A 17,924-nucleotide genomic window follows, 5' to 3' on the forward strand; every position below is an offset into this window, starting at 1 on the left:
CAACATAGAGAAAGTTCTAAATTGATAAACAATAAAACATTTATCACAAAAGGAACAGATAATCTAAATTATGTAAACAACCAAGAACAAAAACTCTGTATATGCTCATATGTGTTCCTCTATAACATCCTATCAAATAAGATTATGATTATGTAAAAGAAGCATCAAAAATTAAATTATCATTATTATCCCAATATAGGGAACATGGAGTGCTCTTCCTAAAGATTACTAAGATGGGAACATGTATATTTTTAGAGAATTATTCAAAAGATGCTACAAAAAACAAACAAAACTGCTCTGCAAACACACTCAACAAAAGATAACCAAATTTTATCAGTCTAAGTAGAGAAATAGAGGAACCATTGAATGTAGAATTTAAATGAGGCAGTCCCTTCTTGCAGAGAAACTAACTCAAGAGAAAAAGAGGTATATATGTTGTAGTCTTATAGATAATAGAACAATAGACATCTATTTTGTTTTGACATCTCAACATAATTGAGAAAACAATGATACAAGAACATGAATCTCAATAGATCTCAATAAGCTAGCAGTGTCATGCCTAACTAATACCACATAGCATGATGAAATTAAAAGCTAATATGCACTTCAAATATAATCCAGACGACATAAAATACAACAAAAAAATTATCACATTAAAAAACTTTTGATATATGTAAGTCATGTGAACTATTTGATAGGATGCCTGAAGGTTCACAAACAAATTGAATTTTACCTTTACATCTCAGCCATACCATCCAAAGTAAACCAACTCTAAACTATCAAAACATAGTTCTAAGTTTCTAACTTCTATGTAGTACATTATATGCATAAATTTATATGCAATCATTTTTGACTCACGTACCTCCCTAGATAAATCCTGTGGCACCATTTCTTCTAGATCCCTTAAACTTTGATTCAACGCATCTGTGATCTTTGTCAATTTTACAAGGAAGAAATCCCTAGTAACTACCTGAGAAAGCATGCACATTTATGTGAACATCACATAACTTGAAAAAATTCAAAACTTCTACACTTATCAGTTCAACTAATCAATTGCTTAAGAATATGAAGTTGAATTGTGTGACATTTGTTGGAAGCCACCCCTGAATGTTAATGATCTTAGCCTAAATGTTAAAAAAATGTCTTAACTTCAACTTTGACACAGTCATGTTAACAGTTTTAAGCCACTTTGGATACCATTTGTTTGCTAGAAAGTCTAGCTTGAAAGGAATAAAAGTACCTTTAGAAACAAAAGCAGAAAGACAAAGCAAGCTACGAAGTGAACAGAAGGGTGTGTATTCAAAACTCGAGACTAAAAATAATATAACAACCTGCAAACAAATGGACTCAAAATGAAATGCTCTCTTAGGTCAATTAAATCTTCACAATGACTAAAATTATGTCACTAAGATCATGATGTCCTCTCCGTTGGTTAGAAATAATAAGATTTAAGTCAGAATTTCAGGATTTATTATTTTGAGAAGGAAAAACTTCAAAATATTTGCATGTGTTATGTTTTAATTTTAAGGTAATATGGGAAGCTTTCCTGCTTTAAGTTTAGGAGATAAGAAACACAGATTCCCAAGTACAATTCTATAAACAACATATGGAATGGAAAGAGGATGAGCTATTCTAACTCTGGGGATTGTGGAATGGCATTTACTATGGTGGATGTTGCTATTATCATCCCTTGTACTTCTATTACCAGAAAAAGTAATATGCAAAAAGGGGCCATTTGAAGCCCAGTTTGCAGAGAAGCCCAATAGTTTGCCTTCTGCAAAGTTAGAGATTAACAGAATTGTTCCAAATTAAAAATTCAAGCAACATACTCAAGAAGGCCAACAACACAAATAGAAATAAAAGCAAAAATATTTATAATTCTAAGTTGTTGTTGTACACATTTGATTGTCTTCGTATGGTAGGTAATGGCTACCAAAGAAAGTTCCTCAACTATTTTGGTGCATCCAATTATTTGTCTGTTAGAGCGGAGAATTTAACTGAAGACTGACTCGGCTCAATAATGCCACAATATCTGAGTGATGATGAATTTTATATTGATTGGACTGAGGAACCACTTCTCGACCTGATGATGCCAAGGAGGCTAATGAATGCAAGCATGGAAGTCAATCTGTTATTTTTAACAACCTGGGAGTTATCAAACAAATAATCTAATTTACATTTTCTTGCGGATGCAGATTGAGAATGTAATGAATTCAAAGGATCTCGATGCAAATACTTGATGTTTCTAGTTTTTGGTTACCTAATGTTGGAGCTAAAATTGTGTTTACATTCATTTTTGCAAATTTGTACATCAAGTACTTCCATTATAAATCTAGACTTTCCTACTAAAATCCTGGCTTGTGATTTCATATTGGGAAATGAGGCAAGGGAGTGGGGAAATGGAAGATAGAGATTCTTAACGTGACACGAAATCCTATCAAAGGGATATGACACCTTATAAATAGCTTGCAATAGTAAATGGATAGGTATATCATACATTAGAATAACAAGCTAGTGAGGTCCCACAAGGTGAATAGTGGCTCGCATTAGTACCATGGAGAGTGAGGATACAAATGCATCAACTTTGAGACATACACCCGAAAAACTGCTTCTAAATTGGCAAAACTTTACAGTGTTCCGCAAGGATGTGTCCCCCTCAAAAAACCATGTCCCCAATAAGGAATGTTTCCAAGACTATGGAGCATGGGGAAAATATCCCCCACAATACCAACAGCTCTACCACCTCTGATGGGGATGCTTCTGAGTCACTTGATATAAGGCACAAGCCATTAATTACTAATTGCAACATGTATCCTTGTTAAAACTAGTTTCCCTTCCATGGGCACTGAGAATTGATGCAACCAATGCCTCATAAACCACATCTTACAATTGTTATCCACATAGGATAGTAACAACAAACACACACTCCAAATAACTATCATATTATTAATAATAGTCTAGACATGATAGCAATGTAAATGCTAATAGGAATAATTCTACAAAGTGGATGAAAAAGAAAAATCAACTCTTGTTTCAGGAATCCAACATAAATTTCCCTCCATGATCTCTATCTATTAATAGATGTAACTTTAGAGCTAACTACATATAAGCATGATCTTCAGAGACTAGGATTCCCCACTACTATCAAATGAGTAACAAGCAGGTCTAGAAGTTTCTTTGGTCACTATCCCAAGCCAGTGTCTTATAATTATTAACTATTCAATCAATTATAGAAATAGCTTCAAATTCACTATGCCAAAATTGTATTAATTAATTGCCTTCAAAATGCATATTCAAATAATCAAATTTAGAAAAAAAATTATCATACCTGTAAAGCAAGACTCAATCCCCCATTCTCTTCTTGTTTAAAGTACAGCAACTATTTTATAAAACAATACTGAAATAAGTCTTCCCATTTCAATTTATCATAGAAAATTATTATAATGAAATATTAATGAATATCTACTAATAAGAAATGAATGTTAATGGCACTATAAGCTAAACATACACAAGAATGCTCAATAACACCCTAAAAGTGCCAGTCACTTAATGCCTCAAATAATACACATAGATGTATGGTGGATCAACTAAGAAGAAACTGTAATGAATACAGGCCATCTTAACTAAGCACAAGTTTAAAATCCATAATAGATAATACCTTTCCACGTTTACTAAGAACTTTGGAGTTTTGGACAACAACTATGTCCTAAACTACCAATACAATTGTTATAAATATGATGTGATGATTTTGAAAGTCTAAAAATTGTAGTTCAACTAGTACAATTGATTCCATCATGAAGCTTAAGTCCATATTTCAACTTCCTCAAATTTTTGGGACATTTTCAATACATTTCTTTCTGTTTAAAAATCTTTGTATGCACATCCACCATCAAGTGCATCTCAGCTAAGCTATAGACAAACATAGCTTTAAGATACGACATGGTGTAGCCCCAACATGGTTGGTCTCAAGATATGAAAAAAAAATAAGATCGCTGAATCTTGAGAACATCAAAGTATTTTAAATTAATTGGCAGCAAGCAATTTTTATTTTAAAAAAATGGTCAAGTCTTGTAAATATGCACAATAATAATATAACCAACCTTGAATTTTCTTTATCGGAGGATATTACTCGTATCACTAAACCTGCCTCTGCTTCTATTTTTGTTATTGTAACAGAATAAAAGTGTGCACATTGTTTTTCGACCTATTGTGGGATCATATCCACACCCAATGTTTATGGCATTCAAAACACAAGAAAATGAAAATTAAAAATTAAACAAATTTAAAAGTTCAAAGAGATGATTTTTCCTCACCCTTTTATGAGTAGGCTAGCCTAAAATAAGTGGTTTGATTGTAACTGTACCAATTAATGCCTCTTCCAAAATAGTTGTTGATATTGTAGTCTTTATGGGCACACCAAGCTTGCTTTAAACATCCAAGATTTCAACCATTAGTGATCAAAAGGTTGGAGGATCTAAGAAACCCAATGCCTTAAAGATTTCACAAGATATCACTTAAACTAGAGAGTTACTGACCTAAAAAGAGCAGAAAACATGGTGTTCACTGCCCCAAGACTAGACAAATCCAACTCCAATTCTTGGTTCTCGGATTCAATTGCCTATTTCAGAAAAGACCTAAGTCTTAGTTTATTATATATGTTTAACATCAATACATGACACAATTAAGTCAAGTTTGTATGCTTCCAGCACAAGAAACTAACTCAGAAATCTACCTAACCTGTCGCTTCAGGATAGTGCAAGGCAACTACTCAACTTCCAAAGAAACAATATTAAATTTAAATAGTATAATAAAGGAAGAAAAAATTTAAGCTAAAATATATCATATATAAACTTATAACTAAATAGTAAAATATCCCAAAAATTTTTGTAAACAAATTAAAAATCATACCTCAAAACCAGCTACATCATACTGATGGCACTTCTCAAGATCTAAGAGAATACCATAAGAAAAGGTTATTTCCTTGAACCGTTCAGATGCTTCAGCATTGTTAGAGTTTTTGTCAGGATGATAACTACATAATATCATTCAACCTGTAAATATAACATCAATTTCTTTTAAAAAAAGATAACTGATTGATGTTTAAAGCTTCTCCTAAATTTCTAATTTTTCCCACTACTCATCTTTTCAGTTGAAACCTCACAAAGTATAATACATGGAAATAGTAGAAACATTACCTGATATGGTCTGAAAGTAGTCCATACATAAAAAGGATAAAAATACAATAAATATTACTAACAAGGAATTCAGAATTTAATAATAATTTATACATGGAAATTACCATAACCATATCTATACCCAAATTTCTTGGACTAAACCAGATTGCATACATACAAGGATGCATAAATCTATATATTTACATGAATATTTATAAGCTTACATATAAAAATGAACATTAATACTTTAGCAACACATCGAAAACTTTTCTTGCCTCAAGGCACGTAAGCTGAAATAGGGTCTCGATCCTAGAAGATAAAATGTTTATTGTATTCATGATCTTGCCCAAGTCCCAATTTAAACTTCTAAGAAGAGGCATGATGCACTCAAGAATGGGGGATGGAATTAATGATAGCCTTTCTCTTATACCTAACTCCCAAAGTCCCTATGTCCATACACGCCATCCAATCAAGGAAGACAACAAGGCAACAACTTTTAGATAGAAAGAAGTAAAACTTCAAATTTTATTAACTACTGTGAGATCAAAAATGCTACAAGCAGATTTTTATCACAACCACTTTTCCCTGAAAGAAACCCTAATTTATTATTAAAAAAACTAATTGAAAAGTTTAATTTTGCAAAATTAGTCCCTTGTGGAGCATTATTTTTTCATGTGCATGTCAACTCTGCACCTGCTCTCATCTCTTGGGTCAAAACTACTATGAAGATTCCAAGTCTAGCAACAAAGATGGACTATTGTATTCACCTCCAAGATCCATGACAAAGATGAAACTATTATATTGTCAAGTCACTCAACCTAATGACAACAACCAGGTGAGTTTAAAGCCAATGGAAGTAACCAGTCATCTTGTTGGGACCAACAATAAATGAAAGTATATAATTTGTGCCAAATGTTGATCTGATCAATACAGGTGTTCCTGCCAGACCCCTTCTCTATGATGTTTACAAGTACAACCATTCATCTTAGTATTTTTTAAACAACATGTACCAAATATATTCCTTCAAAATATTCATACCAACATTTCCCACCCTCTGCGTGGCCTTATTGAATTCATTAATGTACCAAAAGACTTTAGAGTTGTTGCAACATTGAACTGCATAGACATGAAAAGTTATTACAAAATAGAATGCATGTGTCCTACAGACCCTCACTTAGCTAGTACAACTCATGCCAAGAATGTTGTTTTTCTTGAGCTCCACATTGTAACCAGTACAAAACTGCTGAAATATAGCTTCTTCAGCAACTACCAAACTACTACAAAACACTTATGGATCAACTATGTGAGTGTTATGAAACAACCTCTATAGCAACTGTGTGATCATTGGAAAATGGCATCTATGGCTATTGCTTGACTGCTGCAGAAAAACTTCCCCTTGGCCATATTTACACAGTCCCTAACTACTCATATTAATTGCAAATAACTCTTAACCGTGCTTTACTCGCTTCAGTGCCACTAGAAGCTTTTTTTTTGAAATTAGACGTAACTAAATGATCAAATAGGAATTATTTTCCATTTCATTTCACTCCATTTCATGCTATATTGGTTTTTTCCCACCCACTAGCTGTTCATTCTCATATCTAAATCATCAATCTAATTATTAAAGCAACTTGCTGCTATATTGAAGCTCCCATTGCCTCATTCCTTGTTCAATTTCATTTCATCAGGTGAAATACATTTCCCTAGACACAGCATATCAGAGCAAGAGAAAATTAGAATATTCCAATAGGAAGTAACAATGACATTTGAAACATTAGAAACAAGTAATACTTGCAGAAACTACAACAGAAAATGCTAATAGCTCCCCCAATGCATGTGTCATAGGTAAAGCATACCCTGAAAATTCAAAATTCTCCAATTATTAAGCCTAACTCTTGCTCTATTAAATCTGCTACTAATTATCTGTTCAGATGCTTACACAAGCCCACTTTGCAATGAACAGCTAGAAAAGAAAGATTTGCTATCATTTCGATTTGTTAAAATACAACTCAATACTATTTAAGAAAGAATCTGTAGAAGTAGGAGCCTAATTGTATTCCATTCTAAAGACATTCTAGGTGTCTTGCACAAGTTAATAATGTAAGATTAGCCATTATCCATCTTAACCATTTTACACAGTAGCTCTACAACATACTTAAACATTAGCATTGGCTCAGAGCCATCTGATTGCATACAAGATTATCCTTGGTAAACTTCCCACTAAGACTCATCTACTAGTGAAGATAACCTCATAAGTGAGAACTAAGCTGCTTTAATTTTATTATAAAATTTTGCCAGTAAAGAGTCTCCTAAATTGGTCACAATTTTGCTGTGTATGCCATACAGCCCGACAGCATTTGTATTTCTATTTATTTCAAACATTGGACTGCAAAGCGGTCATCCTTAATACACTAAATCATGAAACAATAGTGTTTTGGCATAACTTACATTAAGCCATATTCTATTAAACTCGGCACTTGGCTGGTGTCCATGAATCATAACCAACAATTCTAAATCCCTTCAACAAAAGAACAGACATATTACATGATCCTGCAAGGAAAAGACCAGGTAACTCTGACAAGAAAATGCTTTGCCATGTTTGCTAAAGCTTAAACGATCGGCCAGTTATTTGTTATTCTAGATAGATGAGTAGAATGTTGGTTTGATTTTGGGTGTGTTCACTTGGAAACTCTTGAACACAACTGTACAAAGTAGCCATGCTTAATATTGTCCATAATGAAGGCTAGAGTATCTGAAATAAATCAACTTTGAGCAATCGTACTCTACTATAGTCAGAACTATAGCTGACGGTCGTGAATCATAAACCAAAATTGAAAATCGCTTTAAATAGAGACTTAATCAAGACTAACATTTTAAATCAATCTTGTAGAAATAAGACCAGGGTATATTGATAAGAAACGGGCGTTTAAGGCCTAAAAGCAAACTGCTATCATTATTATTTTAAAGTGAAAATTTTGAAACATAAAATACTTGAACAGCTGTTTAAGGTGTTTGATCTTTCAAGAGTTAAAAAGATAAGACATGAAAATAACAAATAACATGCCAACTGTTCAAGCTTGACCATGTTCAAGACCTAAAAAAGGGTATGCAAGGGAAGGTACTGTAATGGAACTTAAACCATCATTCACATCCCCATTGCTCCAAAATAGCAAATAATGTTAGAAGGAAGATTCTACCTCGCCCTTCCCTCTACTTCATCCCTAACCCAAAGTTGAAAAACTACAGTTGATGCCACAAACCTCAAACAACATTACACACTACAGAAAAGACCATTTGAAAAAGCAGAAAAAAAGACTTGACTTAGGGGAACCCATAAGGCAAATGACATACTTTAGAGCCATTTTACGGTAAGCAGACTTAATCTCTTGATCGGATCCATAGCGAGTGATTCCCAGCACCTCATACGGATCCTTCCAGCATTCTTCCACATTATTTTCTCCCTAGCAGAAGCTCAAAGCCCTAGGCATCTTGTATAAACCAAATATCAGTGAGAAAGCTTCTTGGGGAAAATTTATGATATCATACGCTTTAATACCCTAGTATTCAAGAGTCCTTCCACTGCAAGACATTCTAATCTCGAAGAAACAAAAAACTAGAATAGCGTAGTTTTACCCTTGACTCTCCTGCATGCGCATCAAGAATACAATGATAATGGGCCAAAATTGCATTTTTACATATTAAACTCATGTTGGTCAAAATTTTGACCAACACGGGAATGTATTTAAAAAAATAAGATATGTTTCTTTGCATATTGCGACCAATTTAACCCCATTTTATTAGATGGTCAAAAATTTTGGTCTAAAAATGGGGTCAAATGTACTAGTGTGTCTCCAGATCTTCAAAATCTCCATAAGCAGAGTCATCATCTTCATCACTCTCATCCATTGGTTCACCTTGGCAAGTAGCCTTTGACCAATCACTAGTAACAAAGCAGTCGTGAATGCTTTCAATTACATCCTAATTTAACCAATCACTTAATTGTGAATCATCTACATGTGGCTTAGTGCAATCATTAGCATTAGGATCTTCAACATTGAGATGCACATCATGTTTTTTCTATCAAAGTACAAGCAAAAAAATATTAAGTCTATGATGTAAATAATTGCTTATAGAATAGAAAACATGCAAAAAAAATAGCAAATGGTTTTCCATCGCACAATTTGCTTGCTCCATAGTAATTGTGACCCGATTGGAGGAAAAGAATGAATGTGGACAGGTTTCAATAAACAATGAAGCATTACAATACATATAAATATCATATTAGTCAACACAGTGTCTGAGGCAAGAATACCGATAAATCATCAAACACTTCCAAGTTGAACCTAGCTTATATCTGCACACCAAAACCTTGAATCTACTAGCCATGAGAAGAAGTTTGGGAGGGTAGAGAAAACTAGGACAAGCTACAGCTTCCAAAAAATTGTAGGAACAGAAGTTTTAAGCGAGTGCATCCCCTTTTTTATTTTTGTGCCACAGTCTATAGTATAATATCAAAGGTACTAGCAAGTAGGCCCAAATTTGTGCTCCCAAATGTATAAAGTATTTTCAACCCAAGAGGGAGTATATGCCAAGGGCATAATTATATTCAATTATGATAAAATACATTCAATTGCTACCTAAAATAAAAAGAATTATGATCAAAAAGCTTAATATCAACAAGCCATATAATAGAAACAAGAATTCTTTAAGGAGTACATTATTTAAATTGGCTTTATACAAGCATGACTAGAATGAATATTCAATTATATCTCCATTTTTGTAAATAAGACAAGGGGCTGCTTTGAGGCATTAAGAGGCTTGAGTCTAGGAGACTCTATATCCCCTTTCCTCTTGTGTTAATGATGAAGGCAATCAAGTGAGCTATCCTAGAAATAGCCTAACAAGGTTTGTGAAATGGTGCAGCTAGTTAGAGGTATACCCTTAATAACAAACCACCAATTCACAAATGATAGTATCCTCTGTTGGAAAGATTAAGAGAGGATGTGAGGATAATCAAAGCCTTGTTGTATCAATTCATTGTATCCTCTTACTGTAAGTCATAAATCAAAGTAAAACATTTATTCTATCTTAGCTAAGTGCAAATATACTGATAAAAAATTTTCAATGATTAAATGGCCATGGACATAGCTTGACAAACTCGAATGTAGGCATTAGAAATTTGTAAAACATGCCCTTTAACTAAATATATCAACTTGAGCTCCTTGCCTTAAATAGAGCAAATAACGAATGTGTTTACAACAAAAGAAAGAAAATTGCTAGAATTAAAATCTATGACTATATAATGCATTCCCAAAAGAATGATAGAACTCCATACTATTAATAATTGACATTTCAAGTAAAAACCATGAACTGGATATAATGTCAAGATAAACAGTAGCCATAAAAAATTGATGATTCTATTGTAAAAGTGTAAGCTTCTGAGTTAGAGAAAAATGTACAATTTGAATAAAGAAAATTATGATTTATTGTAATGTTGGCAATTACCTAGGATGCACAGCTCCTCATATGCAGACCAAAGAAATGGGTCTAGTGAAAAAGCTTGTATAAAATGCTCAATTGCAATTTTCCTTCGATCAGTATATCTGTGGAAAAAAAAACCAATATTAGAGACATTTTAAATCAATTATACAGAAACATCTACAAAAAAATTGTATTTAGTAACCAATTTGGAGGTGCTGATGTCAGAAAGAGCTGAAGTTAGTCATAGTAACCTACCTCAACATCAACACACAATGACCAATGAGTAAAAAGAACCCATCTTCAAAGTTGTGAAATATATTCAGGGAAAATGAAATTGAGAAAATATGTAGACATTATATATAATAGTTTGGTATAGAGTTAACTTCGATTAAAAGGAGTGGATAAGCCTTTACAGGCACTCTACAAATTCCTAGATGTACCAGCACTAGGAGTATTACTTAGAGTAAGGGAAAAATAAATAAATAAAAAATTATTGTATATTAGAGAAAATAACAAGTTTGGCAACATAGGGTCAACTTAGATTAGAAAGAGTGTGGGAGAACTTTAACCAAAACTCTACAGTGATACAGGTTTACCATTACCAGGAGTAGGGTTCTTAGGGAAGAAAACGTTGGAAAATAAGCTATTAATTAGGGAAAATCAACTTAGACTATAGATTGTGTTGGTAATTCTCAAGCCCTGCTCTCTGGAAAGTTATGTTTATTGCTACAATAAGTGGCTTCCTTATTCATGAAAAACTAGAGAAATTAAGATTAAAGAGATCGAAGATGTTAAATACCACATGCCAAATACAGATCATAGACATCAAAACAAAAAAAAATAGAATGATGTGTACATTAAATGAACATTACTATGAAAATTATAATGAACAAATATCAATAACATTATAATGAAAAATAGCAACTATCATATGGAAATATATGCTTCTTTAATGTTTTTCAATTAAAATTTCATCAAATGTTATAACATAAATTAAACAAATGGTGGAGTGAATGTGCAGTACAGGATTCTTGTGAACTCGTATACATATCCACCTCCACATTACTACGTGTATCTGCACATGCAATTATACCAACACCCTTGTTTCCAAAATCAAAACCAATCATACCATTGAGTGTGCCAATAACACTTAGCATACAATGTTTTGGGGAGGTTCTGAATGACTATCAAATTCTAAATTTTGTAATTAGATGTAGTGTTAAGTACTAAACTGTATATCATTCCAAGGAGGTAATGACCAGCAACATCATTTGGAATCTACGCAAAGAAAAACAAAGGTTTCACTCCCCTTATCTCCTAGACTCATCAAATGAAAAGGAATCAAGAGAAGAAAAATATTTTTGTATCTGTTCCTAATTGTTGAAGAATGAATTTCTTTTGTGGATCTCAACATCATATAATTTCATCCCTTGCAGTCAGTAATAAATGTTGTGTTTGCAAAATATTTAATATAAAACTTGCCATCATCTTAAATATACAGATGGAATAAAACAATACTGTAACATTTACCAAAATGAATTTAGACAAAATGAAGAAAGTTATTTTAAGATTTGAAAAAACAATGTGAAAATGTTCTCTCTTACAACCTCTATGCTAGGCTCATTGATAGGGCATAAAGCTACTTCTACTTCACAATGAAGTCCCATCTCAAAGCAAGCAATTGCAAATAAATATTAGGATTGTGGCAATTGTGTCCCTTTAATCACCAAACCCATGAAATTAAGAAGTTAAAAAGTGTCAGATTTCTTCAAAAACTCAAGTGAGAAAGTCATAATAGCAATGGAATTCTAGTCATCCTGCAAATAAATGGATGGCTTCCAATCTGAACCTATTAAGATGTGGTATGCCCGATAAGCTTGATTGCAACGCAAGTAACAGCATGCCAATAACTAAAAATTGCTCTATCAACAATCAATAACATTTAAAATATTAAAAATCTGAAAGAAAGAAAGAAAAAATGTAACTCAAGTTTCCAACTAGTTCAATATCAGACTATTTATTTAACTGTTACTCGTCAAAATATATACAAATAATAATGATATTTCAAAACCAAAACTGGCTCACTTGTCAAATCTCGAGATTTTCTAGTCCATAGAGCCATCATATTCATGGTGACATTAATGACTATTTACCATAGCAGTTTCTCATTCTATTGAGTATAACAATGTTTGAAGTAAAATTATAAAGCCTATACAATCTATAACTGGAATCCTTCTAGTTATTCCTTCTATGAATATTGAATGTACCAGCTCCAACTTAAGCTATAGACCTTTGGTCATGAGTGAACGTATCATATAGATCTAGGAAAGAAAAATTTAACATTATCTGCCTATGCCATTGAACAAATAGACTTTCCTAATCAATTCAAAATTTTCTCCCCACACAATCAAAGAAATTTGGCATGACAATAGAAATGTAAGGTACTTCAAATCTAATTTATAAAATAAGCTTTGAAAAACTACCTAAACTAAGAAATTTAGAAAAAATATCAAATTGATTACACAAAATTTAGACGAAAAATCTTATCAAACTCCAAAAATATGTGTACCAAAATGACAAAATCCCATTACCAAGGGACACGGTGGTAATCCAGTACCTGCAAAGAGGATAGAATTGCCAATAAAATCAAGGTACACAAGTAAATGAAAAAGTAGATGGCTATATTATATGTGAATGTAATCACCAGAAATTGTGAGTACATGGATAGATACAAGGTCAATGCACTTATACTGGAGGTTCCTGGTAACTATGCAAATTCCTCATCTAGTCAAAAGGAAGTTGTAGAATGCTAAGGAAGAATATCAGAAATAACCTACAAACTTGTACTTCCAAGGTATAATAATTGAAAAACCAAGCCTAACACTTCAATAATCACATTGGCTAAAAAATTATTGCTTTTAATATATAAGCTGAGATAATTTGTAGAAAATTTCAGAAAACAGGGATTCTGAAGACTCGCATAGTTTGACATAGCATTTTACAAGTTGATATAATCACTTTAGGGAAAACTTTTCCTTCAGAAATCTCTCGTGTCTGTCAAATGTGATACAGTAGTAATAGAATATGCCACACACTAAAAAGGTAGCATTTTCTCAAAAATTTACAGAAGATTTTTTTCTTACAATGAGAATCTTTGAAGGAGGTCCAAAATCTTTATTCCAATTCTAATTTTAGGGACAAAAATGTTCCCTATGAGAATCAAGCTTCACTGGAGACAAGAAATACAACTACATGAGATATTACTGGAGCTGAAATGTGATATCACAAGACATGGTAATTAGCAAACTGAGAAATGTCAATTCACCTTACTAACAGTTGTCAAATGGATGATAAAAAAGAAAATTGTTTATGCTGCCTAGAATCTATTTAATCAGTCAGGCTATCTATTTTTATAGTAGTTCTAATTTGCTAGATTACAAGTTATTCTCAGGCAACAATATAAGCTCTTTAAGCAATGGATATTACCCCAGCCCAACAGTCATTGAACCTAAAATGCACAATAACTTCACCAACCATTAGAAATTATCATTAAAAAGTTAGTCATGATGATATTCTTGATGCTTATGATGAAAATCTCTAACAGTGTCGATTTCCCCAAAACAATCAAATTTTGTGAGTGTTTTAAATAACAAATTTTGGCTTTGGCACAGTCGAATCTGGCTTCCTTTCCTCATTAGTACCTAAAAAACAATGCAACATTAAAATGAATTGACTAAGAGAAGAATATACCTATACACTTCAATTTGGCCAGTAAATCATTTGATCTGTATACACGTGAGAGTAATTGAGTGCAGAATACCGAGTATCTGGTTATAAAACTCACTTAAAACCTTGGAAGTGGACTTTACAGTATATATTATATGAGAAATGCCTATCATAATCATGCTTTATTATTGCATTTAATACGGCAGCACTGTGACACATAAATTAATCCCAGTGAATACCATTCTAAATGATTGCATTGTTCTCTCTTGTAGCTTCCCTACTAATTTTGTTTCAATCCATAATTGCTAGCAACATATAAATCATAATTTATTTTATCCTTGAGTAGAAGTCTAACCAAAACACCAACTGTAATTAGCACATCCAATCCTATTCTTGGATGTGAGTGAAAAAAGGGCAATGTAAAATTAATAATTCTAAAACTTTGCCATATATATCAAAAGCACTTTTTCAATTTGTCTTGTCAGAAGAACAAATTTTTAGACCATTTCAATGTCTGCAGCTTGCATCCTTCACCAGTTGAAATAGACAAGATATCAAAGAAAAAGATTTTCTATAGATATTGGAAATGGAAATTTGCGTTCTCTCGAATTTTCAAACTAATGATCAAGTGATAGGTGCATGTGTCAATCAGATTCAACAAAGTAGCCAAGCGGTTGCAAGATGAATAAATTCTAGTAAGGGAAAAATGGGTGGTCTGAGTTTCCATGTATGAATTCAAAAGAGTGTGGATTGGTCGATATGTACTTACTCAGTGGTGCCATAAGGATGCTAGCAAGAATATAAAGAAATTTCACTTTATCAAATGGAAAAGATTATGTATATGAAATGTTTACTAGTTACATTTGTAGCAGCCAAGGCTTGCCTACTAAGTATATTTACTAGTAAATTAAATGATGTCTACTTGAATCTTAATTAGTAACAATACAATACAATTTGTCTTCATTTGCAAGCGAAATAAGAATTAGTTCAATATTTTGGTGCTCGGCAAGGGTGACATTATAATTGAGATCATATAAATTACCAAGTCCAATGGAGAAACACTTTAAAAGCATTTTCTACAGAGCTGATCTTTTTGGGATTGTTTATATTCTTAGTTTTTGATTAAGTAAAACAGGTTTTACAGGGATCCTGAAACCCAAATGTATTACAAAATAACTACAATAAAAATAGTGCAAGCCCAAATGTTTTAAAGGGATTTTTTATATTCTTAGTTACCAATTCGGATCACTACAGTAAAAATAGTGCAAGCCCAAAATAACTGCCATTTATATACGTTCATTTTTATTGCTTCCCATAAAGCAGCAATTGCAATTGCTTCATAATTTTGTCATATTTGATGAGTACATTATGGGAAGAAAAGCTTGAAACAAGAATGTAGAATGAAACATAAACCAAGTCCTAAACCATCAAAAACAATAAAAATACATTAATTTGACAAAAGAATAAGAAATTGTATGCCTACAACTTTCGTTTAAATCTTTTAAAACAGTACTAAGGAGTTTAGCAATGATGCATGGGTAGTTACTACATTGCCATAGTAATATAGTAATTCGCTCTGAATTTGCACTCTATATCATTCAAAGGCTTAATTCATAGCCATGATGCAGTAGGCAGTTGTATTTTGATGTTTTGCACGATCAATAAATATGTCGAAGGAATAGTCACAACACTTTTGTCCTACAGATGGTCTTAACAGAGCACTTTTGTTTTCCACTACTATAAAAATGCTATGTTTACTTCCACACAAAGTTCAAGTCTCCATACCATAATCAAGATAGCCAAAAAAACATCTCAGGGAAAAAAATAAAAATGCCTCAAACAGTGAACATTACTCTGCCCTATGACAATGTTTCCAATTCAAACCCTAACAATCATTTTAAGATTTCCATACGAGCTCAACTTAATAAAATTTTGTTAAATGCCCTACTTGTGGTGTAAAAAAAAATTACCTCTGAAGGGTATTCCACGCAGAGATGCTCAGAAAGAAAAGTGGTGTTGCGATACATGTGCAAACTAAGGCTAGAGTTTACGCAATCCACCATTTTGGCCTCCATCTTATACCAGAGTTAAATCGCCAACAGCGGATTCCGCTCTCACCAAGCTACCAGGAAAAAAGAATAAGATCAATCTGAGTTGCTAGTGTACAAATCAGATCAGCACAGCCCATAATATAACTCCGCCCCTAATAGCTCTACCCGTCACTCTCCGAGAACCCTTCACACATCGCCTCAGAAATCACCTCCTTTGATTGATATGTTGTTAGCAAACCCTGCTCCTTCGATTGATACATTGTTAGCTCTTGATTGGAAACCTTGCTCCTTCACTCTTGCAGCTCTTGTGCTTCGTGTTAAACATAACAATTAAATAGGAAATTGCCCTTTATCATTTTAACATTGTAAGCTCGTGTTGGTCAAAATTTTGACCAACATGGGCATGGATTTGAAAAAAAGATATTTTTCCTTCCATATTCTGACCAATCTAAAACATTTTAATAGATGGTCAAAACTTTTGGGCAGGAGGAAGATGTACAAGGGTCTAAGGATATTAGAGCTACTCAAGTCCAGGATGACCCTCAATTGCCTCCCTTTGTACCCAACCAATCAGAAGAGAGAGAGATTTAGTAGGTTTCTATTCCACCTCCACAAGCAAAGCCAGCATCCTCTTCTGCCTCCATGAAATAGAAAAGGATTAAGATCTGAATGAAGAAGAGGCAAAGGATGACTAAAAGAATGGTGCCTTGCCCATCTATCCCCAAAGCCATTCCAGAAGGAGAAGAAGAGGAAGAAGAGGAAGATGAAGAGGAACAGGTGCCTTTACAAGGAAGAACTCAGCTAGCTAGAACTGCAGAACAAAAAAGACGAAGAAGTTCCACAATAACACCACCATCCACCCTAAAGGAACCCTTGGAAGTCTCTTCTTTGCAAGATGAAGTACAACAATGGGTGGATGAGCAGAGTGAAGAGGGCGATGACATTTTCAAAATGTTAGTTTTTGATTTCATGCCTCTAGGGATAGAATTGGTTAGGGACAAGATCAGGGATACCCCTACAGGTGAACCCCAACAAGAAGATTGGATGCAAATGCCGCTAGATTCACAGGGTCCCGATCTTACTCCCCCATCTCCACCACAAGTTACGGTGGTAGATAAAGGCTCGATCACTCCTCTGCCCCAAAGTTCAAAAGAAGAATAGGTTCAGAAGGAACCTTCATAAGAGGAGGAACCACAACAAATGGTGACCTATGAAGTGTTAAGGGAAAGAAAAATGGTAGAATATTCTCAACCGCCTTCCCAAGACATTGAGGTGCAAGCTACAAGGTCTACAGAAACAAAGGTCGCAGAAGAAGAGCCCTCACAAAGAGAAAGTACTCCAAGGAGGAGTGATAAGGGAAAGGAGGTAGTAGAACATACTCCTTCATCCTTGAGAGGTAGGTCTTCAGTGAAGTGCATCCCAAGATGGCTCCAAAAAGAAATAATGAGGAGTGCTCAACCTCAATTCTATGTTGATAAGGAAGACATTTTTG

The 17,924-nt window shown here is 33.4% G+C and overlaps 1 pseudogene; it reads right to left on the bottom strand.

Moving 5' to 3' along the window:
• Positions 1–16,456, bottom strand: part of LOC149538496 (chaperone protein dnaJ 16-like) — a 30,524-nt pseudogene extending 14,068 nt beyond the window's left edge.
• Between the last annotated feature and the right edge of the window lie 1,468 nt (positions 16,457–17,924).

Source organism: Cupressus sempervirens, chromosome 9 (assembly GCF_028749045.1).
Source record: "Cupressus sempervirens isolate cs-2001-9-10 chromosome 9, ASM2874904v1, whole genome shotgun sequence".
In the NCBI taxonomy this organism is placed as follows: Eukaryota; Viridiplantae; Streptophyta; class Pinopsida; order Cupressales; family Cupressaceae; genus Cupressus; species Cupressus sempervirens.